The sequence below is a fragment of the Pongo abelii genome, chromosome 4 (assembly GCF_028885655.2).
Source record: "Pongo abelii isolate AG06213 chromosome 4, NHGRI_mPonAbe1-v2.0_pri, whole genome shotgun sequence".
In the NCBI taxonomy this organism is placed as follows: domain Eukaryota; kingdom Metazoa; phylum Chordata; class Mammalia; order Primates; family Hominidae; genus Pongo; species Pongo abelii.
In genome coordinates, this window is record NC_071989.2 from 42,971,508 (window position 1) to 42,985,623 (window position 14,116).

Below are 14,116 nucleotides of genomic sequence, written 5' to 3' on the forward strand. Positions count from 1 at the left end.
ATCTAAAATAAAAGTTGAAATTACAATTTGTAAAAGGATGGAAACTAGTCATCAGTGTGTTTTTTAATTTTCCAGGTGACTCTAACATTCAATAATTATTTTAAATAATTATTTCTGTCTGTAGACCTTCTGCCAGCTACTAAGTTTCAGGAATTTTGATGGTCTCATTAAAGAGAACCTGACAACCCCATTTACAAGTGCTTCAGCTAAGTTTCATTTATAATATTTTCATATTGCCAAGGATCCAGTAGTGTCTTTTTTACAGTGAGTTACAAATTCCTGGTTTTGTGACTGTGACAGGCCAAAATTAATGAGCTGTGATTTTTAAATTGAAAAAGTGACTGTCCAATAGAGACTAAAAAGAAAACTAAAATTATATTTAGTCAATTTTAGTGTTAAGCATGATTTTTTGCTTTGTATGTTTTAGATAGATTTTTTCATTGAGATAAAACCCAAATACCATAAAATCCACCTTTTTAATCTCAAAGTGGTTTTTGGTATATTCACAATGTTGTGCAACAATCACTACTATCTAACTCTAGAACATTTTCATTACTTCATCATGGAACCCTGTACCCATTAGTAGTCACTCCCAGTTTCCCATTCACCTCATTTCCTGGCAACCACTAATATACTTTTCTGTCTCTCTGTATTTGACTATTCTTAACATTTCATGTAAATCAAATACTATAATATGTGGCCTTTTATGTCTGACTTCTATCACATAGCAACATGTTTTCAAGGTTCATTCGTGTTGTAGCATGTATCAGCATTTTAGTCCTTTTTAAGACAATACCTTATTATAGGATTATACCACATCTTGTTCATCCACTCATCAGTTGATGGACCTTTGGGTTGTTTCTACTTTTCTGTTATTTTAAATAATGCTGTTATGAGCATTCTTGCACGTGTTTTTTTGTGATCATATGTGTTTGCTTCTCTGGGCATATACCTAGGAGCAGAATTGCAGGGTCATATGGTAACTCTGTATTTAACATTTTGAGGAATTCCCAAATTGCTTTCCCCAGTAGCTATACCATTTTACAGTCCGAACAGAAGTGTGTGAGGGTTTCTATTACTTCATATCCTCTTGCTTTCGATTTTAATTATTTAATTATTTAATTTAATTATCTAAGATGCCCTTTACTCTAACCAACCAGAAAATAAACTTGACTGAATTTAGTGCTAATTGTTTTTGCATAGTCATTCAGTATAATTGTCTTTGACATCTCAAAACACTGCTTATGCAGAATACACTTTTTAAAACAGTGAAATCATAGCAATTCTATTTCCTAAGTCAGTTCTTCTTCAGGGTAGTAAGTTATAGGTCTTTGAGGTCATGTTCCTGTTTCAATCTTCCAAAAGGCAACATTATTAGAATCTTGTTGCTGTATCTGCCTTGGCATATCCCCCTCTCTATCCAGAGAAAAGATCACTGACAGAATAGTGTCCTCACCTTTCTATCTTAGAGGCCTCATTACAAGTCACTATGCTTTTAAAAGAATTAATGGATACAGAGCTAGACATCAAGAAGAAGAGAGAAAATTTTAAATAAGACAGAGGAGTATATGATCACTTTTTCTAAGATGATTAAATGAAATAATTTGAAAGGCAATAAACTAACTGCACCAAGTAAATCTTGTGAAAGCAAAAGGAAAGAGGAGAAGGAAGATTGAGTGTTGAAAACTAGGATAAATTGTATTCAACTACCAGCATTAAGGGAAGTACATACAATACATTTTATGAAGAAAGTGTTCCATGAAAATAAAACAACCAAAAGTAAGTTTGGTGAAGATTTAAATGGTAAATGCCAATAGTAGTATATGTGCAATTATCTCCTGACACTGCTATACAAATGAGCTATCTATATAGGCTGTTACCACTTAACTTCACCTGCCAAACCACAGTATTATAAATAAATACTTTTTCCAGACACTACAGAGCTCAGTTGACTTGAGATTCATCTTATAGTAACTGGAAATGTAGACTGTGCCTTTATTTGGGTCAATCCTACAATTTTTTTAAATATACCAGGAATTCATTATTTAAAGTTTACTAGAGTTTAATTTAAAATTATGAAAAAGGAAGAAATTGGCTGGGTATGGTGGCTCACGCCTGTAATCCCAGCACTTTGGGAGGCCAAGGCGGGCAGATCATGAGGTCTGGAGATCGAGACCCTCCTGGCCAAAATGGTGAAACCCAGTCTCTACTAAAAATACAAAAATTAGCTGGGCATGGTGGCACATGCCTATAGTCCCAGCTACTCAGGAGGCTGAGGCAGGAGAATCGCTTGAACCTGGGAGGTGGAGGTTGCAGTGAGCCAAGATCGCACCACTGCACTCCAACTTGGTGACAGTGAGACTCCATATAAAAAAAAAAACAAAAAGGAAGAAATTAATAGTTCAGGTGAGAACTTGTTAATTTTTATTCTCAACTCTAAGCTAGTAAGTGCTTAAATAGAAGACTTCACAACGAGCTGTACCTTCTTAATTCTACAGAGAATCATGAGGAAAATCAAGTATAAATGTGAATTTCTTATGTTCAGTATTGTCCAAAAGAAAATATTTTATTAAATTTTTTGTTGGTTGCCATCATTATTTAAAGCCTTCCTGCCAGTAGCCTATACTATTTTTGGAATGCAGTGTTTGTAGTTTCATAACCACTTGATAACACCAAAGGTTAAAAAAAAAAAGTCTACCAGTCTTTTTCAGATGGCCTCTTTGACACTGCATTATTTATAGAGAAGTTCAGTTACTTTTAACAATAAAGAGAAGCCAAAAAAAATTACAGATATCTTTTAACATATTTTGATATACTAGCAGCATCCACTCAGGACAGGACCTTTATTAAAAGGGGGCTTAAGGTACTTTTAATTGGAGGAATTACTGAATTCCTGAAGCTCTTCAAACAAAATAGCACTTGGGATATGACAAGAGTACTTTGGAGAAGGCTGCTTGGTCCCAAAGCAGAGATTCAAGAGGAGGACTCCAGCTAGCTGGGTAAGGAGTTCCTTCCTCTCAACCTAAAGTGTTTACATAAGCCTGCTGGGGGCCAGGAACTGTGTAAAACTCAGTAAGCTCAGTACTTCTCAGCATAGAATCCAGTCCCAAGGAAGCACCCAGCAAAAATTTAGGTTGAATTTTCTTTAAAATAAAATAAAGAAAAAAGTAAAATTTAAAAAAAAATACAATTCAACTACTCAGCCCATTCTGTTCAGGGTAGCTTTGGCTCAGAATGGTGGAAGAGTTGGATAGGCTATCAGTGAGAGAACTCAAAAATCCCCAAACTCCAATTCAGCACTCTTCCTTTATAATATATTTTTTCTGAAAAAGAGTATTGCCAATATATCAATAAAGCTTTTTGCTATGACTTCAGAGTGCCCAGGTCACGAGGGAAAAGTATCAAGTAGCATCCTGAATCCACAAATCCTTTGAGAGCCAGCCACACAGTATCTGCGTGAGTCTGGTCATTCTCTCCCCTTACAAGTGTCATCACAGAATTGCAGCATTCTCTTTTCATTGTTTTTCTCAGGAAAACATAGACAAAGGCTCTGCTTGGATTTTTTTTTTAATTTTAACACCAATATGTAATAATATAGCAACATCTCCTAGTTATCTAGAACTCAGGCTTCGATAGCTATGACTGTCTAGAATACAACCACAGAAAATCACCTCTGAACAGTGAGGGAAATAGCTGCCACAGTATCACCACCTACTTCAAGCTTGAAACTCTCAACCCGCAACCAACAGGCTGCAAGTAGTTCAGTACAGCTTTGAATGCAGCCCAAGACAAACTCGTAAACCTTCTTAAAACATTATGAAATTTTTTTGCAATTTGCTCATCAGCTATCGTTAGTGTTAGTATATTTTTTGTGTTGCTCAAGACAATTCTCTTCTTCCAGTGTGGCCCAGGAAAGCCAAAAGATTGGACAACTATACTCTGGATGTTTCATCTAGTACCAATATACTTATAATTACATGTTTCAACTAGTACTAATGAACTTATAGTTACAGGATGAAATTCCAAATTAGCAATGTTTGTCATTTGCTCTTCCTAGGTAACAACAGTTAACAAATCATAAGCTGACAATCACAACTGATTGTGAGGATGGAAATAATAACAATGAGCATTTACATAATGCTTACTCTATACCAGGCACCTTGCTAAGAACTTTACGTAGATTAGCTCACTTAATCTTTACAATAACCCTGTGACATACCATTATTATCCCCATTTTACAGGTGAGGAAACTGAAGAAGTTAAGTAATTTGCCCAAGATTACAGATTGTATGTGTTAGAGGTAGGATTTGAACTCAGGAGTTTGGCACCAAAATCAGCACTCTCAGCCTCTACCCAGTATTATCAAAAGTAATTTCCTGGTAGCTTCTATCAATTGTCATGGCAACTCTCAAGATAAAGAATTACTGTTTTTAATAAATAATGTCATTCCCAGAAATGAATTATGTGTGAATCATACTAAGCTGCAGTGAGAGAATGAATATCACCATCACAGTGGTGAATCTACTTAGTGTAGGGGTAAAAGGCCAGTCTCTCCCAGAAGCCCTACACATAGGTACACCATAATTCAGTAGGATAATCCCTGATCCCCATGCAGTCATAAAAAACGTTAAATGATGTTTAACAGGTTTCATTAATGATTCAGAGAATCTTAAAATACATCTTAGGAAAAATAATTTCAGGAGTAACGTTCAGTTAGCTAGAAAATACAGTTCTGTTGAGCATCTCATAATCTATGCCAGACAAAGGAAACATTCTTGCCTTTCTTTGAGGGAATTATAGACCAACAATCTTATTAATTTTCAACTTTCGTCGAGGCAAGATTAGCTTCATGCACAATGTTTCTCAAACTGAAAGTAGTGACCTGTATTAGTAAATCAATTTATAGGGTTGCAAGCAGCATCATTTATAAACTGAAATCAGAATTCATTGCAGGCAGTAATTTTGAGACATTTTATTTTACATGTGCGTGTGTATATCTATCATATAAATAAGCATGTGAGAACATTTTAAAACATTTAAAATATGTTTATATATCTAAAGTTTAAACATGTAAATATATATTTATATTAATAATATAATTAATATGAATTAATAACATATTAATTTATATTAACTTATATTAATTTATATTGACAATATGTAAACAATATATTAATTAGTAATATATTATACTAATATTAGCATATATTAATATAATTATATTAATATATTCTTATAATATATTATATACTAATTAATATATTATAAGAATGTATTAATATATTAAATATATTAGTATAATACATTTAATATATTAATTAATAACATACTACTATATATTATTAATATTTTAAATATATTTTACTATACTTAAATTTATACTTAAAATTTACATATATATTTAAATAATTTTCCTGAAAGTGACTTTCAAAAATTTTGAAAGCCACCAGTGCAGTGGTTAAGAATACAAATTTTGGGCTGGGCATGGTGGCTCACACCTGTAATTCCAGCACTTTGGGAGGCCGAGGTGGGTGGATCCTGAGGTCAAGAGATTGAGACCATCCCGGCCAACATGGTGAAACATCGTCTCTACTAAAAATATAAAAATTAGCTGGGCACGGTGGCACACACCTGTAGTCCCAGCTACTCGGGAGGCTGAGGCAGGAGAATCACTTGAACCCAGGAGGCGGAGGTTGCAGTGAGCCGAGATCATGGCACTGCATTCCAGCCTGGCGACAGAGCGAGACTGCATCTCAAAAAAAAAAGAATACAAATTCTGAAGCACAGCTGTTGAGTTGGAATCATGGCGGTGCCACTTAATAACCAAGTGACTTTGGGCCAGTTATTTTACTTCTCTATGCCTCAGTGTCATCTATTCAGTAGTGAGAATAATAGTACCTACCTCATTCTAGTTTTGAGAATAAACACTTTTTATATTACATATAAAGTGTCAGAGATCCCAAAGAAGCCGTAGTTGCTGTCATATTGTTATTCTGTTCCTGCTTAAGAGGGGGACTTGGAAAAATAATGATGTTGAATGCAGTAACTTCTTTCACTCATGGAAGAATTACATATTCACATCTTCTTTGCTTATCAAATCTTTGAAGATCATGCATGTCTCATTCTGTAACATTGCCTTAACCAAATATAAAGGCTAAATACAAAGGTGTTTTTAAATAACGGATACATTTAGGCCAGTCACCCAAAGATTTTACCCAAAGCCTATGCAGTCATAGTCCAAGAAGTAGACTAGCTCTACTGCAATCACCATCTCTTGTTTGTTATTTGTGAAAGGAACATTACAGTTTCACCACAGTTGGCCTGGCCAACGTGCTTATGCAGTCCTCAGAACATATGAAATTGATTTCAGCTGACAATAAGTATTTCCTCACTTTGGCTTATGTTCAATAATAGCCATTCTTTATCCAGATCAGGGTGACTGAGCATGCTGTAACCATTCTTCTCTTCTAAAACTGACCCTTGTTTGACTGCATATGCAGATTGCTTAGCAGAACCCATACCCACCGTAACGAGCCAAAAGTCATTTGATCCAATGTGCTTTTCTTTTTTTTTTCTTTCTTTTTTAACTCCATGAAATTTTATTAAGTAAGATAAATTAATTATAAACATTACAAAACACTTTTTTTTGAGACAGAGTCTCACTCTGTCACCCAGGCTGGGGTGCAGTGACGCGATCTCAGCTCACTGCAACTTCCGACTCCCAGGTTCAAGCGATTCTCGTGCCTCAGCCTCTCTGAGTAGCTGGGATTACAGGTATGCCCCACCAGACCTGGTTAATTTTTGTATTTTTAGTAGAGACAGAGTTTCACTATGTTGGACAGGCTAGCCTCGAACTCCTGGCCTCAGGTAATCCTCCCGCCTCAGCCTCCCAAAGTGCTGGAATTACAGGTGTGAGCCACAGCTCCCAGCCCCAAACATGATTTTTTCATTGAATGCTTAATGTCTTTCTATTATTATTATTATTATTTTTATTATACTCTGTTCTGGGGTGCATGTGCACAACGTGCAGATTTGTTACATAGGCATACATGTGCCATGTTGGTTTGCTGCACCCATTAAAAATTAATTCAAGAAGGATTAAAGACTTAAATGTTAGGCCTAAAACCATTAAAAACCCTAGAAGAAAACCTAGGCAATACCATTCAAGAAATAGGCATGGGCAAAGACTTCATGACTAAAACACCAAAAGCAATGGCAACAAAAGCCAAAATTGGCAAATGGGATCTAATTAAACTAAAGAGCTTCTCCACAGCAAAAGAAACTACCAGCAGAGTGAACAGGCAACCTACAGAATGGGAGAAAATTTTTGCAATCCACCCGTCTGACAAAGGGCTAATATCCAGAATCTACAAAGAACTTCAATAAATTTACAAGAAAAAAAAAAACCCCATTAAAAAGTGGGCAGAGGATATGAACAGACACTTCTCAAAAGAAGACATTTATGCAGCCAACAGACACATGAAAAAATGCTCATCATCACTGGTCATCAGAGAAATGCAAATCAAAATCGCAATGAGATACCATTTCACACCAGTTAGAATGGCAATCATTAAAAAGTCAGGAAACAACAGAGGCTGGAGAGGATGTGGAAAAATAGGAACACTTTTACACTGTTGGTGGGAGTGTAAATTAGTTCAACCATTGTGGAAGACAGTGTGGCGATTCCTCAAGGATCTAGAACTAGAAATACCATTTGACCCAGCAATCCCATTACTAGGTATATACCCAAAGGATTATAAATCATGCTACTATAAAGACACATGCAGCTGGGCGCAGTGGCTCACGCCTGTAATCCCAGCACTTTTGGGAGGCAGAGGCAGGTGGATCACAAGGTCAGGAGATCGAGACCATCCTGGCTAACATGGTGAAACCCCGTCTCTACTAAAAATACAAAAAGTTAGGTGGGCACAGTGGCGGGTGCCCATAGTCCCAGCTACTCGGGAGGCTGAGGCAGGAGAATGGCATGAACCCGTGAGGCGGAGCTTGCAGTGAGCCGAGATAGCACCACTGCAGTCCAGCCTGGGCAAAAGGGCAAGACTCCGTCTCAAAACAAAAGACATATGCACACGTATGTTTACTGCGGCACTATTCACAATAGCAAAGACTTGGAACCAACCCAAATGTCCATCAATGATAGACTGGATAAAGAAAATGTGGCACATATACACCATGGAATACTATGCAGCCATAAAAAAAGATGAGTGCACGTCCTTTGCAGGGACATGGATGAAGCTGGAAACCATCATTCTCAGCAAAGGATCACCAGAGCAGAAAACCAAACACTGCATGTGTGTTCCAACTTAACTCATTGTTCTTAGTGATAATTCACTTAGGGACAAAGTTAGGCTCTCTTGTTCATTGCAACATTCCTTTCAGAGGTGCTATAAATGGATGTTGAACTATACTATTTTTAGATTTAATCTTTAAAAATCATAAGAAAACAAGAAATATTACTAGTTCAGAAATGATTTTCTGTTCCTGGCTAATCAGAGAAGGCCTAAGAGTCTATAGTAGTCATTTGTTGTCTTCGTAGTAAAAGTAAGATTCTAATAGGATTTTTAGACATAGTGAGAAAGGTGTTCATTTTAAGATTATGGCAGTTCCTCTCAGATTTAGAAAGCCTTAAGATGACACTAAGGAGTTGGACTTTAGGAATGCTGAGTGTCTTCAGCCACAGTGGCACAATAGTACTAGATGGGACAGGATGTGATTAAGGAGAAACTAAACGGCCAGCCACAATATAGTTCTTCTTGCCCCCAAAAGAGGAGTTACCCACTTTCTCACACTCACTGTGATACATTCCATTTGCTAAGAAAAGTGGCTTGTGTCATTCTTGAGCACTACTTTTAAGTTCTGTTCTATTAGATTCATTTACTCTGTATTAATAGCATTCAAATATTTAGTAAAGTTAATATACCTCTCACGCTTTTTCCAAATTAACCCACCAGCTGTGTCCTGTGCTTCAAGCTATCTTATAAGACTGCAATCAAAGTGTCAGCCAGGGCTATGGTCTCATCTGAAGGCTGGATAGGGAAAGATTGGCTCCCATGCTTACTTATATGGTTGTTGGCAGGATTCAGTTCCTCAAGCATTTTTTTTTTTTTTTTTTTTTTTTTGAGACAGAGTCTCGCTCCATCACCAGACTGGAGTGCAGTGGTGCGATCTCGGCTCACTGCAACCTCCACTTCCCAGGTTCAAGCAATTCTTCTGCCTCAGCCTCCCGAGTAGCTGGGATTACAGGCGCGTGCCACCACACCCAGCTAATTTTTCTATTTTTAGTAGAGACGGGGTTTTACCATGTTGGTCAGGCTGGTCTTGATCTCATGACCTCATGATCCACCTGCCTCGGCCTCCCAAAGTGCTGGGATTACAGGCATGAGCCACCACGCCCGGCCAGTTCCTCAAGGGTTTTTATACTGAGGGCCTCTGCTTCTTGCTGAGTGTTGGCCAGAGGCCATGCTTAGTTCTTTGCTGCATGGTTCTCACCACACAGCAACTTACTTCATCAAAACCAGCAAAAGGGTGAGTCTGCTACTCAAAAAGAAGTCTCAATCTTTTGTAACCTAATCATAGAACTGATATCCACTCCACGCTGCCATATTCTTTTGATTAGAAGCAAGTTACTCAAGGGAAGGAAATACATAAGGCTGTGAATGAGAGAAGACAGGAATCACTGGAGGCCACTTTAGGGGCTGTCTGCCACAGCACTTAACAGCGCATACCCAGCCATAAAATTTTAAAAAGCAGGAAAGAGAGAAGGGAGGTGCAGGGTAAAATAAAGAAAAGAGGAAGGTGGAAGGGAAGAAAGGAAGGGAAAGAAAGACATTTAAAAAGACAAGAACAAAACAGCTCTGCTGCACTACATCTGTATCAGAGTCCCATGTGCAGACACACACTTCATCACATTAGCACCATACCCATAAATTTCCTATTTCTTATTTACAACAAGAATATAATAAGGACTTTCTATGCATCTGGAGTTAAAAAGGAAATAATAAATCTAAGAATACTAAGTTTAAGTAAGCAAAATGTGTTTCAAATTAGTTATTTTTTCTTTTTAAGTTGTTTTTTTTTGTTTCAGCTGACAAAGTTTTTTATTTCTTTCTGTTTCAGGTTTTGAAGTTGAGTTTATTATTCTTGCTATTATGTAACAGGCATATTTTACAGAGAATATAGGAACCTGATTGACATTTGTATTTGGTGTTCTATTATTGTTTCAACTCAAATGCCAAAATTATGTTTTTGTTGTGTACATTATTGTTCATAATTATACATGCCTCTTAATTGTAAAAGTGAAGCTGTAAAATTGTAAAGTACTTTGTATCTCATCTATTTCAGGCATCCTACTAAGGAAATCAAGACCAAATGGCTTGGGAAGGTCAACGTTAAATAGTTTCAGAGCCAGAACTAGAGTACACATCTCTCAATTTCTAATCTAGTGCATTTCCTTTTCTTATTTCTATGCAAATGAACAGTTAGAATATGAAATAGTCTCCTCAGATATACCGGCATTAAAACAGTTGTGCTTTAAATATTTAGTTTTAATAATTACTGACTTTGTAGAAGGAACTAAAATAGTGTTTGTTTTCAGTGCTTCAACTAATAGTAAAAAGGAATTTTTTCAGTACTTTACTGTATGAGAGGTGCTTGCCTAACAAAATACACATCTTTTTCACTGTAGTCATTTGCAACAGATAATGTGGGCTCCTACACCTCAGTGTTCTGAGAGGGGTTGGTAAACACTGACCACATAGAGAGAGCTGCCCATCTGCCCTCAGTACCAAGGCACATCCCATCCTTGCCCTAAAACTCTTGCAAATTTCTCCATTCATACAGGAAAATGAGTATTTCTTACAACAATATGGCCATGGAATTTGATTACAAAAACACTCCTGCTATCCCCAACACGTGCTCCTAGGGCTAAAGACATATCTGCAACTCAGGATTTTCTGAAGATTCACTTGTTTGTACTATTGAGGGCAACAGTTGTTCTCAAACAAGAATGCGGTTCCTTTCTTCTTACCCTGCTTATTTTTCTTTTTTATTATTATTATTATTATTATTATACTTTAAGTTCTGGGGTACATGTACAGAACATTCAGGTTTGTTACATAGGTATACATGTGCCATGGTGGTTTGCTGCTCCCACCAACCCGTCATCTACATTAGGTATTTCTCCTAATGTTATCACTCCCCCAGCCCCACAGCCCCTAACAGGCCCCAGTGTGTAAAGTTCCCCTCCCTGTGTACATGTGTTCTCATTGTTCAACTCCCACTTATAAGTGAGAACATGCAGTGTTTGGTTTTCTGTTCTTGTGTTAGTTTGCTGAGAATGATGGTTTCCAGCTTCATCCATGTCCCTGCAAAGAACATGAACTCATCCTTTTTTATGGCTGAGTAGTATTCCATGGTGTATATATGCAACATTTTCTTTAACCAGTCTATTATTGATGGGCATTTGGGTTGGTTCCAAGTCTTTGCTATTGTGAACAGTGCTGCAATAAACATACGTGTGCATGTGTCTTTATAGTAGAATGATTTATAATCCTTTGGGTATATACCCAGTAATGGGATTGCTGGGTCAAACGGTATTTCTAGTTCTAGATCCTTGAGGAATCGCCACACTGTCTTCCACAATGGTTGAACTAATTTACACTCCCACCAACAGTGTAAAAGTGTTCCTATTTTTCTACATCCTCTCCAGCATCTGTTGTTTCCTGACTTTTTAATGATTGCCATTCTAACTGGTGTGAAATGGTATCTCATTGCGGTTTTGATTTGCATTTCTCTGATGACCAGTGATGATGAGCATTTTTTCGTGTGTCTGTTGGCTGCATAAATGTCTTCCTTTGAGAAATGTCTGTTCATATCCTTTGCCCACTTTTTCTTGGGTTTTTTTTTCTTGTAAATTTATTGAAGTTCTTTGTAGATTCTGGATATTAGCCCTTTGTCAGATGAATAGATTGCAAAAATGTACCCCCATTCTGTAGGTTGCCTGTTCACTCTGCTGGTAGTTTCTTTTGCTGTGCAGAAGCTCTTTAGTTTAATTAGATCCCATTTGTCAATTCTGGCTTTTGTTGCCATTGCTTTTGGTGTCTTAGTCATGAAGTCTTTGCTCATGCCTATTTCCTGAATGGTATTGCCTAGGTTTTCTTCTAGGGTTTTTATGGTTTTAGGTCTTACATTTAAGTCTTTAATCCATCTTGAGTTAATTTTTGTATAAGATGAAAGGAAGGGATCCAGTTTCAGCTTTCTGCATGTGGCTAGCCAGTTTTCCCAACACCATTTATTAAACAGGGAATCCTTTCCCCATTGCTTGTTTTTGTCAAATTTGTCAAAGATCAGATGGTTGTGGATGTGTGGTGTTATTTCTGAGGGCTCTGTTCTGTTCCATTGGTCTATATATCTTATTTGGTACCAGTACCATGCTGTCTTTGTTACTGTAGCCTTGTAATATAGTTTGAAGTCAGAGACACAATAAAAAAAGAAAATTTTAGGCCAGTATCCCTGATGAACATCGATGCAAAAATCCTCAATAAAATACTGGCAAACCTAATCCAGCAGCACATCAAAAAGCTTATCCACCCCGATCAAGTCGGCTTCATCCCTGGAATGCAAGGCTGGTTCAACATACACAAATCAATAAACGTAATCCATCACAGAAACAGAACCAATGACAAAACCACATGATTATCTCAATAGATGCAGAAAAGGCCTTCGACAAAATTCAACACCCTTTCATGCTAAAAACTCTCAATTAACTAGGTATTGATGGAATGTATCTCAAAATAATAAGAGCTATTTATGACAAACCCACAACCAATATCACAATGAATGGGCAAAAACTGGAAGCATTCCCTTTGAAAACCAGCACAAGACAAGGATGTCCTCTCTCACCATTCCTTTTCAACATATTATTCAAAACTCTGGCCAGGGCAGTCAGGCAAGAGAAATAAATAAAGGGTATTCAGTTAGGAAAAGAGGAAATCCAATTGTCTCTGTTTGCAGATGACATGACTGTATATTTAGAAAACCCCATCGTCTCAGCCCAAAATCTCCTTAAGCTGATAAGCAACTCCAGCAAAGTCTCAGGATACAAAATCAATGTGCAAAAATCACTAGCATTTCTATACACCAATAACAGACAAACAGAGAGCCAAATCACAAGCAAACTCTCATTCACAATTGCTACAAAGAGAATAAAATACCTAGGAATCCAGCTAACAAAGGATGTGAAGGACCTCTTCAAGGAGAACTACAAACCACTGCTCAAGGAAATAAGAGAGGACACAAACAAATGGAAAAACATCCTCATGGATAGGAAGAGTCAATATCATGAAAATGGCCATATTGCCCCAAGTAATTTATAGATTCAATGCTATCCCCATCAAACTACCATTGACTTTCTTCACAGAATTGGAAAAAAACTATTTTAGATTTCATATGGACCCAAAAATGAGCCTGCATAGCCAAGACAATCCTAAGCAAAAAGAACAAAGCTGAAGGCATCACGCTACCTGACCCAGCTTATTTTTCTACATAGGATCCCCACATCCCTGCCTTTGCTAGAATGGAAACTAGACAAGGACCAACTTTTATCAACTAGTTCATTTCTCTATTCCTAGAACACAGCCTGGTACAAAATTTGCATTTAATAATGTTTGTTGAATGAATTTGAATGATGGATTTGTTTGGAAGGTTTAATAACATCCCATCCCTTATGAGTTTGTTGCCAGAGGAAAAAAGAAGCGTGTTTTTGGTTCATAACATCAGGTATGTAACCTGGAATTTGGAACCATGAGTTTTTATGCATTTGCTTCATATTATTTATTTTTAAGTGATCTTTCAAAGTATTGACAAAGCTACTTTAAGATTGAGAGCCTCCCTGATAACCCAGGAATGAGAGTTTTAGATTAAGTTTACAATCTGATTGAAGGCTAATCATATAAGGAGAAAAAGATAAGAAAAAGAAGAGAAATTTGAAAAGAAATCTCCAAAATGGCCATGGACATCAGAACACTGAGAATTCATATATAAAAATGTGTTTTGCTTCATACCTGTCTGTTGCACATCTATAGCAGCAGATTTTGTAGAT

At 36.9% G+C, this 14,116-nt stretch overlaps 1 protein-coding gene across 1 annotated transcript in view; it reads left to right on the plus strand.

Annotated features, from left to right (window-relative positions):
* GHR (growth hormone receptor) overlaps positions 1-14,116 on the plus strand; it is a 315,260-nt gene that overhangs the window by 267,189 nt on the left and 33,955 nt on the right. The window lies entirely within an intron of this gene.